Genomic DNA, 6,640 nt, shown 5'->3' with positions numbered 1-6,640 from the left:
TGAGGTTAAGGAAAGGGGAGAACCAAGGAAAAGATGGCATGAAGAAGGAGAGGGGAGGAAGGGAAGGATGAAGAGAAAAGGTTAAGTTCAAAAGAGGGAAAAAGGAAATCAAAAGTAAAAATAAAAAGGAATAAAACAGGGGAGATGTTACAGGGAAACACAAATTCAATTAGAAACAGGGGAAACAACAAATAGAAAAGATAAAATACAAGGGAAGGGAAGGGACATTTAAATTGAAAATAAAAAAACATGAAAAGCAAAAAGCGATGGGAGTATAAAAGGGGAACGGAAATTAGAGACCTCAGAAGGTCCAAAGATTCGGAGGGAGCAACATCACAAAATTGAAATGATTAGGAAACGGGAGAAGGGGCAAAAAGCAACGGGACCATTTTTATGTTGACGGCCAAGGGGCCACCATATTTAAAAGATCAGCCCGCCTGATGAAGGCCAAAACTGGCCGAAACGTCGCGGCACCAGGCTGATCGCAACTAAGGCCATAAGAGCCTCAATTTTTGGACACCCCACCACCTTAGGGTGGTGGACATTTAAGTTTTGGGTGGGAGTCTCTGCCTGGGACCCCCTTGGATGGCCAGTGCTCTGCTTTCCAGGGGCTTCGCCCCAGGGGAAAGCCTAACCCTAACACCTAACCTAACCCCTAACCCCAACCCTAACCCCTAACCCTAACCCCAACCCTAACCCTAACCCTAACCCTCTAACCCTAACCCTCCCCTAACCTAACCCTAACCTACCCTAACCCTCTAACCCTAACCCTAACCCTAACCCTAACCCTAACCCTAACCCTAACCCCCCCTAACCCTAACCCCTAACCCTCTAACCTAACCTAACCTTAACCCTCTCCTAACCCCTAACCCCAACCCCTAACCCCTAACCTAACCCCCTATTCTGAGGACGGGGAGACAAACTTACCCACACACAAAAAGAAAAAAAAAAAAAAAAAAAAAGAGGAAAAACAGCCATTTGGGACAGGAGAGTACATAAATTAATTTAAAAATTTAAACAAACAACTAATTGGATTTAACACACAAAAGGATTACAAGAACTTAAATTAAAAAACAAAAGGAAAACACATAATTTGGACTATTGGAGATTTCCTAATACTTGGAAAATTGGAGCAAGAAAATCTTCGAAAAACTCTCTCCACACTCCGCCCCTGACCGGAGTTTACAAAAGCCCCAATCAGGCGGGAGCTCAGTACCTACCTTGAAAATTTGAATCAGACACATCAGGAAATCGAACGGAGATATAGCATAGATAGCAATAGCAAAACGAGCTAAGCCTGAAGAAGGTTCTTTTCGGACCGAAACGTTGCAAACAATAGCTCGTTTTCGATTAAAAAATTCGGAAAATAATTACCAACTTCTACATGGCGGAGTACAGAAACGATGACGGGTGGATTCTGGTGTCTCAAGGGCGCAAGCGGAATCAACATCACCGCCGCCCCGAGCCTCCGAATCCCAGCCGTCATGACTGGCTCTGCCATGATGGCAGGAACCGTGCTCCGGAGGCGGAACACCGCAACGGACGTGACGGGGGACCGTACCGGAGCCGGAACGTCGCAGCTACGCCTCGGTTACGAGGATGAGTAGCAGACGGGATGATTATGCCCCGCAACAACGCTTCCAGAAGCGAGGCTTCCAGCCGCAATTTTTTGAACCGCAGGGACGTTACTCGGCCCCGCACAATTATAATAAAATCGCAACGCGCGTTCATATAAAGGGGGAACGCTGCAATGCGACAAAACACAAATAATCGGACAACCTTAACAACAAAAATAAGCCTAAATCTGATGACCAGATTTTGGTCTTAAAATTCGAACCATGTTTAAAATAATTAAAATTACCCATCATCTTAAAATCACTTTGGCTGAACAGTCCCCTCCCCCCATCAGAAAAACTGTCTATAAACCTGGCAAACACAATAAAACCTGCAAATCCTAATCAGAGAACAAGTCTTTTATTAGAGGGGAATGCCAGGAACTGGGAGGCAACCACCATGATGATCCTCCGGGATCATTATATGTATGAACTGGAGTTGGAGCTGGGGGCGCTCACCCAGTTGTCACTCCAGGGATGGGAGGGACCTTTCCAGATTGCCTCCATTTGGGCAAAACGGAACCTGGGCAAACGGCTCCATGGGGAGACTCTGGAGCAGGCACAGGCACACATCATTGCCAGAATGGGAGGTGGGGGAGGGGAATTGGTCCTGCGCCGCCGTCATCCTCTCTCTCCTCCCCTCCTCCTCCTGCTGCAGATCCACCTGCTTTACAGACGGCCAATGACACTGAAACAACACCAGTGGACAAACATACAGTTACAGTTGAGGTGCATCAACCACCAAAACAATTGGAACTGGTTCCCACATCACCTGCTCCACCCAGATCCGTTCAAAAGGTGTCAGTTGGCACGGAAACAGAGGAATCAGGAGGATGGTCACCTATAAGAGAGGAAAATCTCTTAGACATCCCAGCCCAAGATAACCCCCACAGCCACAGAGAACCCCCCGTTCAGCCCACCTACCTACTACGGTAACCTCCTCCCCTAAGCTAACCCCTGCTGCGTAGTGGAGACGGACTCCATCTTGATGCTCCGATAGAAACGGAGCTGCTCATTGACCTGAGCGAGCAGAAATTGGTCCCTTTGCCCTCACCAGTGGAGGGCACTGGACAGATGGCCAGGAGGCTCAGGTCAGCGGTGCAAAGTAAGCTCAAAATGGATGTAAAAAAACCCCCCCAACAACCTTACTCACCTGAACCGGAGACACGCAGAGCCACCAGACACATCCACACAAATAACAAAATGCAGGATTGGGGCCTGAGTGTTACTAAAAAGTGGCTCATTCTGGGGGACTCCAATCTGAGCAGATTCCCCCCATTTACAAATGACCAACTGCAGGTGGAGAGTTACCCAGGGGCAAACCTTAGGCATGCACAGGAGATCATAAAAAAGGCCACAGTCTACACAGAGGTGGAGCACGTCATCTTGGCCTTTGGCCTTAACAATCGCTCTCAGAAGGAAAGACTCACCTTGTCTGCCCAAATGAGAGCGGCGGTCGAAACGGCAGATGAGCGCTTTCCCAGCGCGGGGATTTGGGTGCCGCTGGTTAACTTTTCCAGTCTCCTCCCTGCAAAAGAACAAAGAAACCTTAAATTTCTAAATTCACAAATTAGGAAAAACTGTCTCTTCATCCCTCTTTTACCTTCCCATCTCTTCTCAACACTCAATGACCACGTCCATTGGACGAGGGCCACAGCCAGAAACATGCTCCAACACTGGTTTGACCATGTAAACTGCCAGACCCCATAAGCCTGCCTTTTCAGGAGGGGTCTAAAAACGTCATTGTTTTGGCTAAGAAATTTAAATTAACAAAACCACAATTCAAATTATTAAACAGGGGACTCACATTTATCCCAACACAAGGGACCAACAAGGATCTCCTGGAGCAGGCTAGATGGGACCTGCAGCAATACCACAGGAGACTTAAATTGGCATCCCATTTTCAAAATAGCGGAATGGATGGTGATTCTGAGCCCCCACCGTTCACTCCCAGATCCACTTGGACTCCGTCCATGGACACACTGCCCCCAGAAGTCCAGACGCTGATCACAGCGGACAAACAATATTTTGACCATAAATTCCGGCCCTGCAGGGTGATGCCTAACCTTAGCCATGAGGAGGCCACAGCCCTGCAGGAGCTGAGACAAAATATCAATATTATCATAAAGCCGGCGGACAAAGGCAGCGCAGTGGTCATTATGGACAGGGAACAATACCTATGGGAAGGCAGGAGACAATTAGAAGATGTGAATTATTACAAAGAATTGGACAAACCTATCTATCTGGAAACAACTAAATTGGTGGAGCAGATCATCAACAAATTATTAGAGAAAAAATTTATAAACAAGAAACAACATAAATACCTGATGGGGAATCCACAGCCCAGGGCCAGACTTTTTTATTTACTCCCTAAAATCCATAAGGATCCGGCCAAGTGGAGCAGGCCGCACATCATTCCTCCGGGCCGCCCTATTGTGAGTGATTGTGACAGTGAAACTTACCACACGGCGGAGTACATTGATTATTTCTTAAATCCCCTCTCATGCAAACACCCCTCATACATTCAGGATACTTACGACTTCATCCAAAAAGTCTCCAAATTGCACGTTCCCTCCAATTCATTTTTATTCACCCTGGACATTGACAGCCTGTACCAAATATTGACATAAATGAAGGCATCCAGGCGGTGAAAAACATTTTCTCTAAATTCCCAAATAAAAAACGACCGGAAAAGGAGCTTCTCCAACTCCTTGATATTAATTTGAGACGAAACGATTTTCAATTTGATAACAAATTTTATTTACAAATTAAGGGAACGGCAATGGGCAAAAAATTTGCACCAGCCTACGCCAACATTTTTATGGCTGAGTGGGAGACATCGGCGTTGGCGGCTTGTGGAAAAAAGCCCTTACATTATTTTAGGTACCTGGATGACATTTGGGGTGTTTGGCATCACACACAGGAGGAATTTGGGGAATTCCTCAATTCACTCAACCGGCACAATCCATCCATCAAACTTAAGTCCACCATAAACAGTGTGTCGGTGGACTTCCTGGACACAACCACATTTAAAGGGGAGAAATTTAACGCCACGAATAACCTTGATATAAAGGTGTTCTTTAAGGAAACTGACTCGCATGCGCTGCTGCATCGGAGCCTGCTAAAATCTCAACTATTGAGATTCCACAGGATATGTACGCACCAGGGAGATTTCATGGAGGCCACCAGGACACTGTTCCGGGCTCTCTCCACCAGAGGATACTCGAGGTCCTTCAGGAGACAGGCTCTCAGAGAGTTCCTCGAGACAAAGCCGGTCCACGTGTCCTCTGTAGTTCCCCTGGTGACGACATATTCCTTTCCGGCCACCCTACTAATGAAAAACATCAAAAACATTTTTTAAAAATCCTGAGCAACCACTCCACCTTCTCGGACTGCAGAATCATCGCGGCATATAGAAAAAACAAAAACTTACGGGACCTGCTGGTCAAGGCCAAAATAAGGCTCTTCCGACGGCAGCGTCCCGAAGCCGCGGTGAATTCTACAAACACAGAGTGTGGATACGGAGCCAGGTACACAAGGATGTTTTTAAGGGGGAAACCCATGGAAGTCCCCACACAAGAAATTGTGTTTACCTGATCACTTGCGGGGTGTGTGGCATTCAGTATGTTGGGGAGACCAGAAACACCCTCCTCCTGCGGTTTACCCAACATAGATATAACATACTTAGAAAAAGGAAACCCACACCCCGCTGGTGAATCATTTTCTAAACCACGGATGGCCGTCGCTTCAAGCAACGGTCATTGAGCATGACCCCATGTGGTCCACTGTCCAGCGGATCCGGGCTGAACGGCGCTGGATCCTTAAATTGGGCACACAAGTTCCGGGGGGCCTGAACCTAAAATGAGCCGATCCTGGCCTGACATAAGTGATGGCCCGTGCACGGAACTCTGACGCCGCTTCGCGGCGCCAGAGTTCCTAACCTTAAAACCTAACCCTAACCCCTAACCCTAACCCTAACCCTCTAACCCTACCCTAAACCCTAACCCTAACCCTACCCTACCCTAACCCTAACCCCTAACCCTCTAACCCTAACCCTAACCCTCTAACCCTAACCCTAACCCTACCCCCTAACCCTAACCCTTACCCCCCAACCCCCGAACCCACCTTGGTATACGCATCTACGGGACATGGACCTACTTTTACTCTGGCACACTTTATCAGTTCTTCTTGCTGTCCCCTTCTGATGTGGTACCTGTGGGCAGGTGGGAATTGAACTTGGGACTAACATGCGTCGGCCAGTGCCTGGCTGGGGGCTCTCGTAAGAACTATGCTGACGATGGTCAGGGTAGTGAGAGTCCTTGAGTGTATACGTCATTCACCTAACCCTAACCCTAACCTAATCTGAATGTTTTCTAACCCGAACCTCTAACCTTAACCCCTTTTCCTAACTCTAACCTCAATCGTTCCTAACCCCAACCCTCCCTAATCCTAACCCTAACTTAATCCTAACCCTAACCCCTTTTCCTAACCCTACCCTCAATCTTTCCTAACTCTAACCCTAACCCTCTAACCCTAACCTTTTTCCTAACCCTAACTTGTGCCCTTTGTGCTGTAAGATGATTCCTCTGCATCTTATCTGAGTGGTTACAAATGTCCCAATCAATTTGATGACTTAATAACTCCAACTGTGAAGCATGCGATACAATCCTAATGAAGATCTTTTTAATTTGATTTTGACCCTAACCCTGAATTTAATATTTAAAGCAACAAACCTACAACTACACAAACAAGCAAACTATGTATGAAAAGTAACAACGACAACAGTGTTAACTTTGGTACATATCCACTGCCAACAATTTAAGGAGTGGACAACAAGGCCCTGCCCCACTGAAGGATCACACACTCTATATAAATGGCAAGTCAAACTTCACTCCTCCTTCTTTTCTTCAACTCTGGTTGATTCCATTTTAGTTTTTTGTTACTTCCCTGCAAGAATGACCACAGCTGGAAAGGTGGGTGCAGAATTTAATGTTGCATGGTTTTAATAACCTGATGTTTAGGGTTTA

General features: G+C 46.7%; 1 long non-coding RNA gene across 5 annotated transcripts; it reads right to left on the bottom strand.

The window, feature by feature from the left end:
- Positions 1–1,958: 1,958 nt before the first annotated feature.
- On the bottom strand, positions 1,959–5,269 carry LOC130521348 (uncharacterized). Of its 5 annotated transcripts, XR_008949295.1 has the most exons (11): positions 5,047–5,256; positions 4,777–4,941; positions 4,501–4,626; positions 4,151–4,222; positions 3,938–4,043; positions 3,555–3,712; positions 3,421–3,475; positions 3,217–3,344; positions 3,044–3,141; positions 2,386–2,454; positions 1,959–2,301 (listed from the first exon to the last, which is right to left on the bottom strand). It is a non-coding gene; the product is annotated as an uncharacterized LOC130521348 (long non-coding RNA). The 5 variants fall into 5 exon arrangements; XR_008949296.1 differs by lacking the exons at positions 1,959–2,301; positions 2,386–2,454 and adding an exon at positions 2,601–2,679 and having other exon boundaries at positions 2,767–3,141; positions 5,047–5,269; XR_008949297.1 differs by lacking the exons at positions 1,959–2,301; positions 2,386–2,454 and having other exon boundaries at positions 2,686–3,141; positions 5,047–5,112; positions 5,207–5,222.
- Between the last annotated feature and the right edge of the window lie 1,371 nt (positions 5,270–6,640).

Source organism: Takifugu flavidus, unplaced genomic scaffold, assembly GCF_003711565.1.
Source record: "Takifugu flavidus isolate HTHZ2018 unplaced genomic scaffold, ASM371156v2 ctg898, whole genome shotgun sequence".
Classification (NCBI taxonomy): Eukaryota; Metazoa; Chordata; class Actinopteri; order Tetraodontiformes; family Tetraodontidae; genus Takifugu; species Takifugu flavidus.
Note: the sequence above shows the minus strand (reverse complement) of the source record. Positions and strands in the feature narration are given on the sequence as shown.